The sequence below is a fragment of the Pleurodeles waltl genome, chromosome 9 (assembly GCF_031143425.1).
Source record: "Pleurodeles waltl isolate 20211129_DDA chromosome 9, aPleWal1.hap1.20221129, whole genome shotgun sequence".
Lineage (NCBI taxonomy): Eukaryota > Metazoa > Chordata > Amphibia > Caudata > Salamandridae > Pleurodeles > Pleurodeles waltl.
The window spans coordinates 791,257,715-791,277,064 of record NC_090448.1 but is presented as its reverse complement, the minus strand read 5'-3'; the positions used below and the strand labels follow the sequence as shown (position 1 = coordinate 791,277,064).

Genomic DNA, 19,350 nt, shown 5'->3' with positions numbered 1-19,350 from the left:
TGTCAACACTGGATCTAAAAGATGTGTATTTTCATATACCCATCCATTTCACAGAAAATACCTCAGGTTTGTCATACAGGGAAAACATTACCAATTCAAAGTATTACCCTTCAGGATAACAACAGCCCCCAGAGTATTTACAAAATGCCTCGCAGTAGTAGCGGCCCATATAAGGAGACAACACATGCACATATTCCCATATCTCGACGATTGGCTGATAAAAGCCAACACTCAACAGCGGTGTCAAGATCACACACAGTACGTAATAGATACCCTACACACACTAGGGTTCTCTATAAATTACCAAAAATCTCACTTACAACCATCCTAACTACAACAATACTTGGGAGCAACACTCAACACTCACAGAGCAATTGCCACTCCAAGCCCACAAAGGGTACAATCATTTCAAACCATGGTACCAAACATACAACCAAATCAGCACTACAAAGTCAGATTTGTCAAGAAACTCCCAGGCATGATGGCATCATGCATCGCAATTGTCCCAAACGCACGGCTACACATGGAGCCCTTACAGCAGTGCCTTGCAAAACAATGGACGCAGGCACAGGGTCAACTCCAAGATCGAGTGTTGATAGACTGCCAAACACACTATTAGCTTCAATGGTGGAACCCTGTAAATTTAAACAAAGGGCGGCCTTTTCAAGACCCTGTGCCTCATGCCATACTCACCACAGATGCGTTGATGATTGGGTGGGGAGCACACCTCAACAATCACAATATACAAGGGCAATGGGACAGTCAAGAGAAACAACTACACATAAATCACTTAGAGCTGCTAGCAGTCTTCCTAGCACTAAAAGCATTTCAATCTCTGCTAGCTCACAAACACATTCTTGTCAAAACAGACAATATGACAACAATGTACTACCTAAACAAACAAGGGGGAACACACTCATCACAACTATGCCTAATAGCACAAAAGATTTGGCATTGGGCAATTCACAACAACATTCGCCTAATAGCGCAATATATTCCAGGCATTCAGAATCAATTAGCGGACAATCTCAGTCGAGATCACCAGCAAACTCATGAGTGGGAAATACATCCCCAGGTACTACAAAAATACTTTCACCAGTGGGGGACACCAGACATAGATCTGTTCGCCACAAAACAAAAAGCAAAATGCCAAAACTTTGCATCCAGGTACCCACACCCTCAGTCCAAGGGCAATGCTCTATGGATCAATTGGTCAGGGATATTTGCTTACGCTTTTCCCCCTCTCCCACTCATACCTTTTCTAGTCAACAAACTGAGTCAAAACAACCTCAAACTACTACTCATAGCACCAACGTGGGCACGCCAACCGTGGTACACCACACTGTTGGACCTCTCTGTAGTACCTCACATCAAACTTCCAAACAGACCAGATCTGTTAACACAACACAAACAACAGTTCAGGCACCCCAATCCAGCAACGCTCAACCTAGCAATCTGGCTCCTGAAGTCTTAGAGTTTGGATATTTAAATCTTTCAAATGAGTGTATGGAAGTCATTAAACAGGCAAGAAAACCTACCACTAGGCATTACTATGCTAATAAATGGAAAAGGTTCGTTTTCTACTGCCAAGCAAACAAAATCACACTGTTAGATGCCGCCATACAGGACATTGTGGGTTACTTACTACATCTACAAAAAGCAAATCTTGCTTTTTCTTCCATTAAAATTCATCTCAATGCAATCTCTGCTTAATTGCAGATTAAACACACAAAATCACTCTTTAAAATACCTGTAATTAAAGCCTTTATGGAAGGATTAAAAAGGATCATACCTCCAAGAACCCCACCAGTACCCTTGTGGAACCTTAATATTGTACTTACACGACTCATGGGTCCACCTTTTGAACCCATGCATTCTTGCCAAATCCAATTCTTAACTTGGAAGGTAGCATTTCTAGTAGCCATCACTTCACTACAAAGAGTTAGTGAAATACAAGCGTTCACTATTGAAGAGCCCGTTACACAAGTACACAAACATAAAATAGTTCTTCGCAAAAATCCAAAATGTTTGCCAAAAGTCATCTCACCGTTTCATTTAAACCAAACTGTGGAGCTCCCAGTCTTCTTCCCACAGCCAGACTCAGTAGCAGAAAGGGCACTGCATACATTAGACATAAAAAGAGCACTAATGTACTATATAGACAGAACAAAACCATTTCGTAAAACTAACTAATTGTTCGTTGCTTTCCAAAAACCCCATACTGGTAACCCTATATCCAAACAGGGCATAGCCAGATGGATAGTCAAATGCATTCAAACTTGTTACCTAAAAGCTAAAAGAGAGCTACTCATTACACCAAAGGCACACTCCACTAGGAAGAAAGGAGGTAGAATGGCCTTTCTAAGTAACATACCAATGACAGAGATTTGTAAAGCAGCCACTTGGTCCACACCTCATATGTTTACCAAACACTACCGTGTAGATGTGTTAGCAATACAACAAGCCACAGTGGGACAGGCTGTACTTAGAACACTATTTCAAACAACTTCAACTCCTACAGGCTGACCACCGCTTCTGGGAGGATTACTGCTTTGTAGTCTATGCACAGCATGTGTATCTGCAGCTACACATGCCACAAACAGATGTACACTGGGTAAGTGACATTTTCTCTCTCTCTCTCTCTCTCTCTCTATATATATATATATATATATATATATATATATATATATATATATATATATATATATATGTTCGATGGCATGTGTAGCTGCAGATACACATGCTGTGCACAGTCCACCATCTGGTGTTGGGCTCGGAGTGTTACAAGTTGTTTTTCTTCGAAGAAGTCTTTTCGAGTCACGAGACCGAGGGACTCCTCCCATTTCGACTCCATTGCGCATGGGCGTCGACTCCATCTTAGATTGTTTTTTTTCCGCCATCGGGTTCGGACGTGTTCCTTTTCGCTCCGTGTTTCGGGTCGGAAAGTTAGTTAGAATCTCGGAAAAAATCGTCGGTATTGTTTGCGTTCGGTATCGGGTTAGTTAGAACAAATCGACACTGAGGGGGTGATTCTAATTCCTGGCGGTCGGTGATAAAGCGGCGGCCAACCCGCCAACAGGCCAGCGGTCCAAAAAATGGAATTCTGACCCTGGCGGCAACCGCCAACACAGCCCGCCACATCAACACTCCGACCGCCACGGCGGTACAGACAAACAGCGCGGCGGTCACCGCCAACAGGCAGGCGGCAGACAATGTACCGCCCACAGTATTACAACTCACCAATCCGCCACCTTTTCCGGGGCGGGAGCCCCACCGATAAAAACACGGCGGAAACAGACTACGGACGGGAAAACGCTCACCAAAACACACTCCACGAGTACGGAGGACAGCATGGAACCCGAATTAAACATCCTACCTGCTCTCGTCTACCTTCTCATCTACCACGAGTACGAACGCCGGCGCAGACGACAACGTGAGTACTGCACCTACGACACACGGGAGGGGGGAGGAGGAAAGGTTACGGGCACACACATATGCGACCCCCACCCCCCCAAACTATGTACACACCAATGCAGAGCAACAATGCACAGTGACACCACCCAAACCCCCCTGAAAAATGCAAAGACATAATTAAATTGTGAAGAAAAATTTATATAAAAAATAGACTCTGATATGTATCGGTCAACTATGCAAAATACCCATAACAAAATAATACTATACACACTGCCATGGAGGACCGAGGCAATTAGTCCTCTACATCAAAATTAAATCGAACAGTCCGTGGGCTAGAGTGTAGCGACACAAGGGCAAAGCCCACACAGGAGATCTGAGTCCTTTGGAGAGAACACTGCAGGGGCATCTGATGAAAAAACTACAGGCACCTCAGGGGGAAGGGAAGGGGGGGGCACCACAGCCACATGAGTCCACGACGCCAGATCCACGAAGGGGCCACCATGCCCACTGTGCCATCCTGGGGAGTGCAAAGCCACAGTCTCTCAAGTCTCTACAGTGGGTGGGTTGCCCACTCTGCCATCCTGGGGAGTGCAAAGCCACAGTCTCTCAAGTCTCTACAGTGGGTGGGTTGCCCACTCTGCCATCCTGGGGAGTGCAAAGCCACAGTCTCTCAAGTCTCTACAGTGGGTGGGTTGCCCACTCTGCCATCCTGGGGAGTGCAAAGCCACAGTCTCTCAAGTCTCTACAGTGGGTGGGTTGCCCACTCTGCCATCCTGGGGAGTGCAAAGCCACAGTCTCACAAGTCTCTACAGTGGGTGGATTGCCCACTCTGCCATCCTGGGGAGTGCAAAGCCACAGTCTCCCAAGTCTCTACAGTGGGTGGGTTGCCCACTCTGCCATCCTGGGGAGTGCAAAGCCACAGTCCATCAGGTGGATGACAGTCTCCACTGGTCAAGGAGGAGGCATGGTGGGCACAGTGAACCATAAACAGTGCTTGACAGGAAGGGCCCAGCGGAGCGGTGCTTGACAGGAAGTGCCCAGCGGAGTGGGGCTTGACAGGAAGGGCCCAGCAGAGCGGTGCTTGAGACGGCGGGGCCCAGCGGAGCGGTGCTTGAGACGGCGGGGCCCAGCAGAGCGGTGCTTGACAGGAAGGGCCCAGCGGAGCGGTGCTTGAGACGGCGGGGCCCAGCGGAGCGGGGCTTGACAGGAAGGGCCCAGCGGAGCGGTGCTTGAGACGGCAGGGCCCAGCGGAGCGGTGCTTGAGACGGCGGGGCCCAGCGGAGCGGTGCTTGACAGGAAGGGCCCAGCGGAGCAGTGCTTGAGACGGCGGGGCCCAGCGGAGCGGTGCTTGACAGGAAGGGCCCAACGGAGCGGTGCTTGACAGGAAGGGCCCAGCGGAGCGGTGCTCTTCTGCACGGCGGGCCCTGTTCAGCGGTGCTCTTCTGCACTGCGGGCCCTGTTCAGCGGTGCTCTTCTGCACGGCGGGGCCCTGTTCAGCGGTGCCTATCTTCACGGCGGGCCCTGTTCAGCGGTGCCTATCTTCCCGGCGGGGCCCTGTTCAGCGGTGCTCTTCTGCACGGCGGGGCCCTGTTCAGCGGTGCTCTTCTTCACGGCGGGGCCCTGTTCAGCGGTGCCTATCTTCACGGCGGGCCCTGTTCAGCGGTGCCTATCTTCCCGGCGGGGCCCTGTTCAGCGGTGCTCTTCTGCACGGCGGGCCCTGTTCAGCGGTGCACATCCAGTAGGTTCAAGGGAGCCAGACCTGGGCTGGACTCCCTGCTCAGTCGCCCTCCGACCGTGATGTTTCTGGACCCTTCGGTGACGGAGTCCTGAGCCCTTTGGTGTCCTCCTGTACAGCTGGGATGTGGCATGTGGGGCCCACCTGCTCCGCGCTCCTGCTGGCTGACTTCTCCGCCCTGCTGCCCTTACGCTCCTTAGATGGGGCTCTCGGGCCCTTGCCTCCCCTAGATGTTGTGGCTGGTGAAGTGGGCGAACTCTGCTACTTGGGGGCAGCCGTGTCAGTCCTCGCACGGCGGCCCTTGTGTTTCCTGGTCCTCTTGCCGGGGGGGGGGGGGGCTGGATGTGTCCTTGCTGCTGATGGAGGTGTCACTGCTGGCAAAGAGTGGACTCCAGAACCCATGCACAACAGTGACACCCGAAGCTGGGCTGGTGGTGGCTGTGGTGCTCTTGGGACTCTTTGCAGATGGAGGGGGTAGGTCATCGGAGGGAAAGAGGTCAAGATTAGCCAGGAAAAGTTTTTTAGGGCCAAGGTAAAGGGTAGGAGAAGTGGTGATGGGAGTGGAGGAAGAGGATGTGGTTGTAGGAGAGTCAGGTGTGCTGTCATTGGGTGAAGGTGCAGGTGCTGTAGGCTGTCGTGAGGTGGATGTCTGTTGGGTGGGTGGCTGCCTGCGTTTGTGTGTCTTGGAAGAGGTGGTGACAGACACAGTGGGAGAGGACACAGGGGACGTGTAAATGGCAGTGGGGGTGGTGACTGCACGCGTGCGGACTGTACAGGAGGGTGTGGTGGTGATGGAAGCACTGGCTGATGTTGGTGTGCATGCAGGTGTGAGTGTAGACGTCACAGGGAGGGAGGAGGGAGACGAGGAGGAGGGGGACACAGGGGTGGTAGTGACTGTTGGAATGTCTGCATCTGGGTGTTGCTTGGGTGAGTGTTTGTGGGATCTGTGGTGCTTGTGTCTGGATGAGCTGCCCTTGGGTGTTGAGGTGTGTGCAGGCTGGTCAGATGGTGTGGATGGGATAGGCTGAGGAACAGGAGACAGAGACAGGCTGGAAGCAGTCAGAAGAGGGAGGCTGGAAACAGGGACAATGGCTGCCGTCAGTGCTGAGGCCAGAGCAGTGAACGATCGTTGATGGGCAGCCTGACCCGAATGAATGCCCTCCAGGTAGGCATTGCTCCGATGCACCTCCCTTTCTACCCGCTGGATGGCATTCAAAAGGGTAGTCTGCCCAACAATGAGCGTCCTCACAAGGTCAATGAGCTCCGCACTGAGGGCAGCAGGGGTGACAGGGGCAGGGGCTGAGGTGCCTGGGGCGAAGGAGACGCCCGCCTTCCTGGGCGAGCGGGCACGGAGCGTAGGCTGAGGGGCTGCAGGGAGGGCGGGGCTGGTGCGCTGGGTGGCGGCTGTACCTGTAGAGGCGGGGGGCACGGATGTTGCCGCCACCGCTAGGGAGCACCCATCCGAGGACGTGTCTGTGTCGCTGCTCTCACCACCGGTCCCCATTGTGGTGCTCCCCTCGCCCTCCGGCTCACTGGTGCCCTCGGTGTCTGTTCCTGGGCCCACCGGGGCCTTGTGGCTTGTGGCTTGCAGCTCCCTCGTGCTCCAATGCCAAATCTCCTCCGCCTGATGATGCTAATGCACACATGCACAAGAAGATGAAGAAGAAGGGTGGGGGGAGAAAAAGAAGACCTGGTTGAGTGCATGCAATGTCAACACCGTTGGCGGAGAGGACAGACACAGGAGCCGCATGCACTAAGCCGCGCATTCGGGGTACACTACTCAGTACTTCTGACTCGGACAACAGGTCAAGAGACGACAAACGCGCACATGTGTGAGGCTGGACCATCAATAGCTGTACTTGTCACCCTACAGAGGTGGGGGCCGGGAGCACAGGGCCATGCCTAAGGGAGAGGACTACACTACAGAAAGCGCCCTGGCCTAATGTCACCCACAACCCTCCTCCCCCACCCAGACGCCTCCACTGCGCAGAAAGATAGCAGAATGTGCTGATACTCACCCCCTTGTGTCTGCTGTGATGCTCTCAAGCGCCCTTCCAAATCAGGGTAGGCCACCGCCAGGATCCGGGACATCAGGGGGGTCAGGGTACGACTGGCACCCCTCCTAGGTTGGGAGGCCATCCCCAGCAGTGACTCGGCGGTCTTCCTGGTTCCGCGGCGGATGTCCTCCCACCTCTTGCGGCAGTGGGTGCCCCGTCTGACGTGGACCCCCAGGGCCCGGACTTCCTTGGCGATGGCACGCCAAATCTCGACTTTCTGATGGGCGCTGACCTATGTGACATGTACAGGGTGGGAAGGAAACATAAATCAACTTACTGCATGTTAGATGTGATTGGCCCCCCCCTCCCCAACCTTGCAATATAGCACATGCTCTCATCTGTCGTGCGTTGCACTCCTCATTCGCCCCCCACCCCACCAACTTACATCCACCCCACTCCACACAGGCATCGCCCATTCCATGTGCACCCGGTGTACTCACCTGTTGGTCTGGAGGACCGTAGAGTAACGCATACTGGGGGAGGACCCCATCCACGAGCTTCTCCAACTCTTCAGACGTGAAGGCAGGGGCCCTTTCCCCAGTCGCAGCAGCCATTGTCTCTTCCAGACCGAGTTCACAGCAGCACTTGCAGTATAGGTCCTCTCTTGTGGATGATCAGGTCTCGAGTGATTAAGCAGATATAAAATGGCGGTCACGCCCGCGGCGGTGCGTACCGCGACCGCCGGCGCACATCGTCATTGGCTCCTGAAACCCATAGGCTTCAATGTTATCCAATGCGGCTCCGTATAGCGGTTTTCGACCGCCTACCGCCACGGTGTGCTCCGCCAGCGCAGTGACCTCACATCCCTTTGTCCCACTTCACAGGTCAGGCAGCCGCCATTTCAAGGGCCCACATGGCATAATTTGTACTGCGACACACAGGCCTAGGCCTTGCATTGCCACACATACACGCCTTTCAATACATAGATAACCGTGTGCTATGCAAGCTGTGGTGAACGTACCAGTGATTAGCTTGACTCTGTGCTCCATGTTGTCATTCCTAGGCACCGTCCGCTGGGACTTGCGAGGAGAAGGATGAATCCTCGCGTGTACCGACCGCTGATGGACCTGTCGACAATGGAAGAACGCCACATCATACTACGATACCGACTTGACCGTGCCACTATCCATGAACTGGGTGCCCAGCTGGAGCCAGCCCTGATGTCCCCCATCCGCCAACCCACAGGAATTCCCCCTCTGGTGCAGGTGCTGTCAGTCCTCCATTTTCTTGCAAGTGGCTCATTCCAGACAACAGTGGCCATGTCATCTGGAATGTCTCAGCCAATGTTTTCTAAAGTTTTGTCTAGAGTGTTGTCTGCCCTGACGAAACACATGCGGAGTTACATTATTTTCCCTGAGGAGGTTGATTTGCCCACTGTGAAGGGTGATTTTTATGCCCTTGGACATATTCCCAACATAATTGGTGCCATTGATGGGACCCATGTAGCCTTAGTCCCCCCAAAAGACGATGAGCAGGTGTACAGAAACAGGAAAAGTTACCATTCTATGAACGTCCAGGTGGTCTGTTTGGCTGACCAGTACATCTCCCATGTGAATGCCATGTTCCCTGGTTCAGTGCATGACGCGTATGTGATGCGTAATATCAGCATCCCTTATGTGATGGAACAGCTACAGAGACAACATGTGTGGCTAATAGGTGACTCTGGTTACCCCAACCTGCCTTGGCTATTGACCCCAGTGAGGAATCCCCGGACCAGGGCTGAGGAACGGTACAATGAGGCCCATGGGTGAACTAGGAGGATCATCGAAAGGACCTTTGGCCTCCTGAAGGCCAGGTTTAGGTGCCTGCATATAACAGGGGGATCCAGGATGTACTCACCAAAGAAGGTGTGCCAGATCATCGTGGCCTGCTGTATGCTTCACAATCTGGCATTGCGACGTCAGGTGCCTTTCCTGCAGGAGGATGGTCCAGATGGTGGTGTTGAAGCAGCTGTGGAGCCTGTGGAGAGTGAAGAGGAGGAAGACTCGGAGGACGACACAGACAACAGGGACAGAGTTATCCAACAGTATTTTCAGTAGCACACAGGTAAGAATCACACACGCCATTTTAATTTTCCTGAAAGCCTCCAGCTTCTCAACTTTGTCTATGACCCCCCAGTTCTTTAAAACTGATGTTTGATTTTCCCTTCCCTTTTCAGTGCTGTATGACCCACTGCGTGACTTCTGCTTGGTTAGCCCATGGACTAATGCTTATTGATCTCGGTATGTGTTCAGCACAAAGTTAACAGAACATAATTGATTGGTAATGTGTTATACATTTGTAAATAATACAGCCTGACTCCAGCATGATTTCAGTGCATTGAGTGATTTATTTTTGGTGCTAGATAATGGTACATGATATTTACACTGTGATGGGTGGGGGTGGAGTAATGTCCATGGCAGAGTCCAGTTCTCAGTCTCACAGGTGCATTGTCCATATGCCTGTGGAAGGATGGAGCAGGGGCAGTTCAAGGTTGGACAGGGTGGCAATGTGGGACAGTGGGATGACTTCAGGGGGTATCTCATGCTGGCGGGGGTCTTGACATCCTACTCTGTCTTTTTTTTTGGATCTCAGGCTCCTCTTGCGGGGTGGTTGTTCTTCAGCAGGAGGTGGGGTTCTGGTGGCCTGTCGTTGTGGTGGGGCCTCCTGTCCACTAGCGCCGGCGGAGGTGGTAGGCTGTTCCTGGTCCGGGCTAGTGACAGGGGCCCTGTGTGGTGCCACATGGTCCCGCAACGTGTCTTCTATCCGGTTGAGGGCCTGGACTATGCTCCCCATAGCGGTAGAGATGTTGGTGAGATGATTGGTGAACCCCATGTAGCGTTCCTCCTGCTGTGCCTGGATCGCCTGGAACCTGGCCAGTACCGTCGCCATTGTCTCTTGGGAGTGGTGGTAGGCTGCCATGATGGTGGTGAGGGCCTCTTGGAGAGTCGGTTCCCTGGGCCTCTCCTCCCCCCCCTTGTCGCACAGCAGCCCACCGAGTTGCCCTGTTTCCCCCGGCCTCTGTCCCCTGGACGGTGTGCCCACTACCACTGCCCCCAGGTCCCTGTTGTTGTTGGGGTGTTGGGTTGGCCTGGGTGCCCTGTAGTGGCAGACACACCGCTGATTGACCTGTCCTAGAGACAGAGGCATGGGCCGCTGGGTGGGAGCTGTGCTGTTGTTCCCAGAGGGGGTTGGGTCTGCTGTGGCCTGTGTGTGGGGAACCGACTGTCCAGAGGTCCCCGATGGTCCGGGCTGGTCATCAGGTTCCAGGTCGACAGAGCTGCTGTCATCACTGGGGGCCTCTTCCGGCGGGGGATGGACATTTCTGGACCCTCCTGGTCGGTGTGTTGGCGTTCGGGTCCTGCATGGGGTAAGAGAGTATGGTTATTGTTTCTGTGTGTGCTATTGTGTGCAATTTATGGGTGCCCTTGTCCCCCAGTGCTGTCATTCCCTTGGGGGAGGTGTTGTGGGGGTGTTTGGGGGGGGGGTATGTGCAGTGGTCATGCTTCGGTGATGGGTGTCCATAGTTTGTGGTGGCATGCAGGGGTTGGTGTTGGGTGGGTTGTGCTGGAGAGACATTCTCAGGGAGGATGTGTGATGGGGGGTTGGGGGTGAGGGTGGTCGTGGGGGTTAGCATGCTGGGGGGGGTGAAGTAGTTGAGATTGTACTTACCAGAGTCCATTCCTCCATGTACTCCAGCGAGGCCATCAGGATGCAGGATGTTTAGTACCTCTTGCTCCCATGCTGTGAATTCGGGTGGAGTGGGTGGGGGTCCCCCGCCAGTCTTCTGCACTGCGATGTTGTGTCGCGAGACCATCGAGCGCACCTTTCCCCGTAATTCGTTTCAGCGTTTGCGGATGTCGTCTCGATTTCTGGGATGCTGTCCCACCGCGTTTACCCTGTCCACGATCCGCTGCCATAGCTCCGCCTTCCTGGCTATAGTGGTGTGCTGCACCTGTGAGCCGAAGAGCTGGGGTTCAACTCTTATGATTTCCTCCACCATGACCCGGAGTTCTTGGTCCGAAAAGCGTGGGTGCCTTTGGGGTGCCATGGGGTGGTGTGGATGAGGTGTGGGGTGGTGTATATGGTGAAGAGTGTGTTGGTGTGTGGTGCTTTGTGCTTCTATGTGGTGTGTGTGATGGTGTAGTGTGCCTCTGTGTGATGTAGCTCTCTATTCTGTGATGTGTCTCTCTCTCCTTCGTCTCTGATCTTCGGTCGTAGGGGTTTGTGGGTGATGTGGGTGTGTGTTTTATAGTTGATTGGATGTGTGGGAGTGTTGTTTGTATGTGTGTCAGGTGTGTGTATTTCAAATTGTCCAATGTGGCTGTGTTTTGGAGCTGTGTGTGTATTTTGACCGCGGCGGTGTGTACCGCCAATGAAATACCGCGGTTGAAAGACCGCCGCGTGGATTGGTGGGTCAGAATGGCATGGGCGTGTTTGTGTTGGCGTGGCGGTGGAGGTTTGGTCATCTCCAGTTTTCCGCGGCCCGCTGATGAGGCGGCCTTCCTTGGATGTCGGGTTTTTGGCGGATTCACAGTTGGTGGTCAGAATGACCGTGGCGGTTTACCGCGGCCGCGGCGGTAGTATGGCGGAGTTCTGACCGGCGGTAAGGGCCTTTTACCGCCGAGGTGAGAATGACCCCCTGAATTTTGAAGAGCTCCGGTGGCCCTTCGGGGTTTTTTCGATACCCCGTCGGGGCCTGGTCGGCCCGGCCACGTGCGACTTCAAGGCTGATGGAACGGACCCCATTCCGCTTCTGCCCAAAATGCCATAACAAGTATCTGTATACGGATCAGCATCTGGTCTGTAACTTGTGCTTGTCCCCCGAGCACAAGGAGGATACTTGTGAAGCCTGTTGAGCGTTTCGGTCGAGGAAGACACTGAGAGACCGAAGAGCCAGGAGACTACAAATGGCGTCCACGCCGACAGGTCAAGAACGTTCCGAGGAGGAAGAAGAAGCTTTCTCCATCCACGAGTCGGATTCTGAAGAACTCGACGCCGAAGAAACACCCCAAACCGTGAGTAAGAGGTCGAAAATCAAGACTCACGAGAAGTCCACAAAAGCCCAGGGGACGCCACCGCCAACAGGCCATGGCTTAACCCGAAAACTAGGTGACCGATCCAAGGCACCGAAAAAGGGCATGCTGGTGTTGAAGTCATCCGACTCCGGTCGAGATACCGCCACACAGCAACCTCGGAGCCGAACTTCGGCACAGAGACAGCGGCACCGAAGAATTTCGGCACCGAGACACCAAGCCGAAAACAAAGAAGGTTTCTTCTGAGCCTAAAAAGACTTCCGAAAAGGTTTCGGTTCCGAAACATCCCGCCTCGGAGCCGAAAACTAGTTCCTATACAGAGGAACAAGGATTAACCTCCCAATTACACAGATTTGGAGAAGAGCTTCAAGCTGTGGAGCCTGACTACACGCAAAGAAGGCTTCATATTCATGAGGACACAGGGAAGATAACCACTCTTCCCCCAATCAAAATAAAAAGGAAACTTGCCTTTCAACAAAAGGACAAGCAACCACAGGCAAAAGTGGCAAGGAAAACAACCCCACCACCGTCTCCACCACCATCAATACATGCATCACCAGCAACAACTCCACCACTGATGCACTCACCAGCTCATACTACAATGAGTCAGGATGATCCCGATGCATGGGACCTTTACGATGCTCCAGTGTCTGACAACAGCCCAGACTCCTATCCCACAAAACCGTCACCACCTGAGGACAGTACATCCTACACACAGGTGGTCGCAACGGCAGCCGAATTTCACGACGTCACCTTACATTCTGAACCAATTGAGGATGACTTTCTGTTTAACACCCTATCCTCCACCCATAGCCAGTACCAAAGCCTTCCCATGCTCCCAGGAATGCTAAGACATTCAAAACAAATATTTCAGGATCCAGTTAAAGGCAGAGCCATAACTCCAAGGGTGGAGAAAAAGTATAAGCCACCGCCAACAGATGCAATCTATATTACAACACAACTAACACCAGACTCAGTCGTTGTCGGGGCAGCTCGTAAGAGAGCCAACTCTCATACCTCAGGAGACGCACCACCTCCAGACAAAGAGAGCCGCAAATTTGATGCTGCAGGAAAAAGGGTTGCAGCACAAGCAGCAAATCAATGGCGTATTGCCAATTCACAAGCACTTTTGGCAAGATACGACAGAGCTCATTGGGATGAAATGCAACATTTCATCTAACACTTACCCAAGGAGTTCCAAAAAAGAGCGCAACAGGTGGTAGAAGAGGGACAAAGTATCTCAAATAATCAGATACGGTCTTCCATGGATGCAGCAGATACAGCTGCAAGGACAATAAACACTGCTATCACGATACGAAGGCACGCATGGCTGCGCACTTCAGAGTTCAAGCCGGAAATCCAACAAGCTGTGCTCAATATGCCATTTAATGAACAGCAATTGTTTGGGCCGGAGGTAGACACTGCCATTGAGAAACTCAAAAAAGACACCGATGCAGCCAAAGCCATGGGCGCACTCTACTCCCCGCAGAGCAGAGGCACATTTCGAAAAACACCTTTTAGGGGAGGGTTTCGAGGTCAACCCACAGAAACCACAACCTCACAAACAAGGCCTACTTACCAGGGTCAATATCAGAGGGGAGGTTTTCGGGGGCAATATAGAGGGGGCCAATTCCCAAGAAATCGAGGAAAATTCCAAGGCCCCAAAACTCCTCAAAATAAACAGTGACTCACAAGTCACACAACCCCATCACATAACACCTGTGGGGGGAAGACTAAGCCAACTTTACAAACTTTGGGAGGAAATAACAACAGACACTTGGGTCTTAGCAATTATCCAGCATGGTTATTGCATAGAATTTCTCCAATTCCCTCCAAACGTCCCACCGAAAACACACAATATGTCAAAACAACATATAGATCTTCTAGGACTAGAAGTTCAAGCATTGCTACAAAAGGACGCAATAGAATTAGTACCAAATCTACAAAAAAACACAGGAGTTTACTCACTGTACTTTCTAATACCCAAAAAGGACAAAACTCTGAGACCAATACTAGATCTCAGAACACTAAATACCTACATCAAATCAGACCACTTTCACATGGTCACGTTACAAGACGTAATCCCACTGCTCAAACAGCAAGATTACATGACAACATTAGACCTAAAAGATGCGTATTTCCATATACCAATACATCCTTCACACAGGAAATACCTAAGGTTCGTATTCCAAGGAATACATTACCAATTCAAAGTGTTGCCATTCGGAATAACAACTGCGCCAAGAGTTTTTACAAAATGCCTGGCAGTAGTAGCTGCACATATCAGAAGGCAGCAAATACATGTGTTCCCGTACTTAGACGACTGGTTAATCAAAACCAACACGCTAAGACAGTGTTCACAGCACACAAAATATGTCATACAGACCCTTCACAGGCTAGGTTTCTCCATCAACTACGCGAAGTCACACCTTTTGCTGTGTCAAACACAGCAATACTTAGGAGCGACAATCAACACAGCAAAAGGGATTGCCACTCCAAGTCCACAAAGGGTTCAAACATTTCACAAGGTAATACAGGCCATGTATCCAACACAAAAGATACAAGTCAAAATGGTAATGAAACTCCTAGGCATGATGTCTTCATGCATAGCCATTGTCCCAAACGCAAGATTGCACATGCGGCCCTTACAACAGTGCCAAGCATCACAATGGTCACAAGCACAGGGTCAACTTCTAGATCTGGTGTTGATAGACCGCCAAATATACATCTCGCTTCTATGGTGGAACAGTACAAATTTAAACCGAGGGCGGCCTTTCCAAGACCCAGTGCCACAATACGTCATAACGACGGATGCTTCCATGACAGGGTGGGGAGCACACCTCAATCAACACAGCATCCAAGGACAATGGGACATACATCAGAGGCAGTTTCACATAAATCACTTAGAACTGTTAGCAGTATTTCTAGCGCTGAAAGCATTTCAACCCATAATAACCCAAAAATACATTCTTGTCAAAACAGACAACATGACAACAATGTATTATCTAAACAAACAAGGAGGGACACACTCGACACAGTTGTGCCTCCTAACACAAAAAATATGGCATTGGGCGATTCACAACCACATTCGCCTAATAGCACAATTTATTCCAGGGATTCAGAACCAGTTGGCAGACAATCTCTCTCGAGATCACCAACAAACCCACGAATGGGAAATTCACCCCCAAATACTAAACAATTACTTTCAAATTTGGGGAACACCTCAAATAGATCTATTTGCAACAAAGGAAAACTCAAAATGCCAAAACTTCGCATCCAGGTACCCACAAGATCAATCCCAAGGCAATGCTCTATGGATGAACTGGTCAGGGATATTTGCGTACGCTTTTCCCCCTCTCCCTCTCCTTCCATATCTAGTAAACAGGTTGAGTCAAAACAACCTCAAACTCATACTAATAGCACCAACATGGGCAAGGCAACCTTGGTACACAACACTACTAGACCTTTCAGTAGTACCTCATGCCAAACTACCCAACAGACCAGATCTGTTAACACAACACAAACAACAGATCAGACATCCAAATCCAGCATCGTTGAATCTAGCAATTTGGCTCCTGAAATCCTAGAATTCGGGCACTTAGACCTCACACAGGAATGTATGGAGGTCATAAAACAAGCTAGAAAACCTACCACTAGACACTGCTATGCAAATAAGTGGAAAAGATTTGTTTATTACTGCTGTAATAATCAAATTCAACCTTTACAAGCATCTGCAAAAGAAATAGTAGGATACTTACTACATTTGCAAAAATCTAACCTAGCTTTCTCTTCCATTAAAATACATCTTACGGCAATTTCTGCTTACCTACAAATTACGCACTCAATTTCATTGTTTAGGATACCAGTCATAAAGGCGTTTATGGAAGGCCTAAAGAGAATTATACCACCAAGAACACCACCAGTTCCTTCATGGAACCTCAACATTGTCCTAACACGACTCATGGGTCCACCTTTTGAGCCCATGCACTCTTGTGAAATGCAGTACTTAACGTGGAAAGTTGCATTTTTAATTGCCATCACATCTCTAAGAAGAGTGAGTGAAATTCAAGCATTTACCATTCAAGAACCATTTATTCAAATACACAAAAATAAAGTTGTTCTACGGACCAATCCTAAATTTTTACCAAAAGTAATCTCACCGTTCCACTTAAATCAAACGGTAGAATTACCAGTGTTCTTCCCACAGCCAGATTCTGTAGCCGAAAGAGCACTACATACATTAGACATCAAAAGAGCACTAATGTACTACATTGACAGAACAAAACTAATTCGAAAGACAAAACAACTATTTATCACCTTTCAAAAACCTCATACAGGAAATCCAATTTCAAAACAAGGCATTGCTAGATGGATAGTTAAGTGCATTCAAACCTGCTATCTTAAAGCTAAAAGAGAACTGCCTATTACACCAAAGGCACACTCAACCAGAAAGAAAGGTGCTACCATGGCCTTTCTAGGAAATATTCCAATGAACGAAATATGTAAGGCAGCACCATGGTCTACGCCTCATACATTTACCAAGCACTACTGTGTAGATGTGCTAACTGCACAACAAGCAACAGTAGGTCAAGCTGTATTAAGAACATTATTTTAAACTACTTCAACTCCTACAGGCTGAACCACCGCTTTTGGGGAGATAACTGCTTACTAGTCTATGCACAGCATGTGTATCTGCAGCTACACATGCCATCGAACGGAAAATGTCACTTACCCAGTGTACATCTGTTCGTGGCATTAGTCGCTGCAGATTCACATGCGCCCACCCGCCTCCCCGGGAGCCTGTAGCCGTTTAGAAGTAGATCTTAAACATTTGTACATTTGTAAATATATTACTTAAAACTTTATTATGTACATACGCATTCACTCCATTGCATGGGCACTATTACTAGCATACACAACTCCTACCTCACCCTCTGCGGGCAAAACAATCTAAGATGGAGTAGACGCCCATGCGCAATGGAGTCGAAATGGGAGGAGTCCCTCGGTCTCGTGACTCGAAAAGACTTCTTCAAAGAAAAACAACTTGTAACACTCCGAGCCCAACACCAGATGGCGGACTGTGCACAGCATGTGAATCTGCAGCGACTAATGCCACGAACAGATGTACACTGGGTAAGTGACATTTTCCATATATTCTTGTGAAACGATGAATACTACTCATCGAACCAGCTGCACCATATCGCCACCTCCCATCAATCACCATCCGAAAAACGAGGAAGGAAAGTCTATTTATCGTCTGCTTTATTCAGTGCATCAATTACAGGAAACGCTAACTCCCACTGAAACTGTCAATGCGTTTCGACAAACGCCTTCGACCGGACATGTTTCCCCCACATTAATCACCATTTTATAGTTACAACTTTTGAGCCAACAACTATTTCCATGATACCTTCGTATTAGCAAAGGTGGCAGCCATCTTTGAATGTATAAATCGATCATTTTTAAACCATACCATTCTAACAAAAACTCCACATATCCGTTAGCTCCTGCTGTTAATGTCTATTTATAGACCTGTCAGTCCATTGGTATTCATGTGCAAGGACCTCCAACTGCTAATGGGCATATGTTTTATCTATACTTCCCAAGAATGGACTATATATGGACAACCATCTTGTCATCTTGCCAGTGTCCTCTATAAATATTACTTAATACAAATATTTTAAGATATATTATCATATAAATATATATATATGTTCAATGGCATGTGTAGCTGCTTATACACATGCTATGCATATCTCTTCCGCCAGCTAGTTTGCAGGGCACCATCTTAACATTGCATAGTTTGACATGAGTGTGCCATCTGCAGCTTGTTTTAGTGTTGGAGGTGTGACAGGTACAATGGAGTGAATATTGGAGTGTGGGGGCGAAATGGTATGGTATGGTTTGAAAGGAGCCAGTTGGTTTAGACTGAAGGGAGATTTCAGGTGTGTATCCATGTGCTGCTTCCATGGATATTACTTCTCTGCTATGTTGTTGTTCCTTCATTCATTGTACGTCGCAAATACATTTTCTTTAAGATTTTATTGTCATTAGTGTGATTTTCCTGCCTACCATACGTAGCATACACAACTATACAATCATCTGGGTCTTTGTGGTGCAAAACAAATACAACAGACATAATTGTTTCCATATATATGCAACAGTATATTTTCCTGTGAATATGTGTGGTAAGGTGTCAATGTATTTGTGCTTATGGTATGGTACTAGAATATTGTGAATTGAGTATCTTGTGACCAAAATATTTTGTGTTAAATATTAACAAAAATATTATCCCATTGAAGTTATTAATAGAATGTTTACTTTGAATTTGACAATAGTTTTGTAAACAATATTTTTGTCACTAATTCTGGCAATGATATTTAGAGATACATGGGTATCATTTGCCCTGTTTTCCGTGATCACTGGTTTACCTTATCTCTCTTGTACATGGTTAGCAGTTGTCATTAGCTCAGTGGCCAATAGTTATTGGCTACCACGTTATCATTGAGTTATGTCTGCCATTGGTTCAGTTGTCAGCAGTTGCCAATAACTCTAATCAATAGGTGTTGACTGAAGCGTGCCCTATTATTAGTAACTGGGTGATTGGCTGTCATGAGTTTCGGTGAGTGCCATGGTTTTGTGTAATCAGTAATCCAGATATGTCTTCCAGGATTTGCTCTTTCTTTCAGAATGTCCCAGGTTTTAATGACAGAAACCGCAGAATCCTCTAGGCTTCAGTGTGAGCATCAGATTTCCTTTTTCATCATCACACTCAGGTCAAGAATAAGACTGCGCACAATTGTTTTCTTTGACTTTCGCATCAGAGTGGATTCCACATTGAGAAATCATTTAGGGAGTCATTTGAATTTTTATTTCTTTTATTTGCATTGCCTTCACATTGATGTAACGTGTTTCATATGAAATGAATGCCCTTGAAACCGTGCTTTGGCGATGGAAAACTTTTGTTGACCACAAGGAGAATATCCATTGCTTATCATCTAAGAATGAGCCCCTGTGCTACATTTTTTTTATTTAATTTTCATTAAAATGATGTGAGGAAACATTTTTAAGATATGTATTTCGTTGAAAAAATTATATTGAAAGTTATTAAGTATCAGGGCTGGTATAA

General features: G+C 49.0%; 1 protein-coding gene across 2 annotated transcripts in view; it reads left to right on the top strand.

Moving 5' to 3' along the window:
* Nucleotides 1-19,350, top strand: part of MAP4K2 (mitogen-activated protein kinase kinase kinase kinase 2) — a 305,818-nt gene that overhangs the window by 265,587 nt on the left and 20,881 nt on the right. The gene's annotated exons all lie outside the window — the stretch shown is intronic.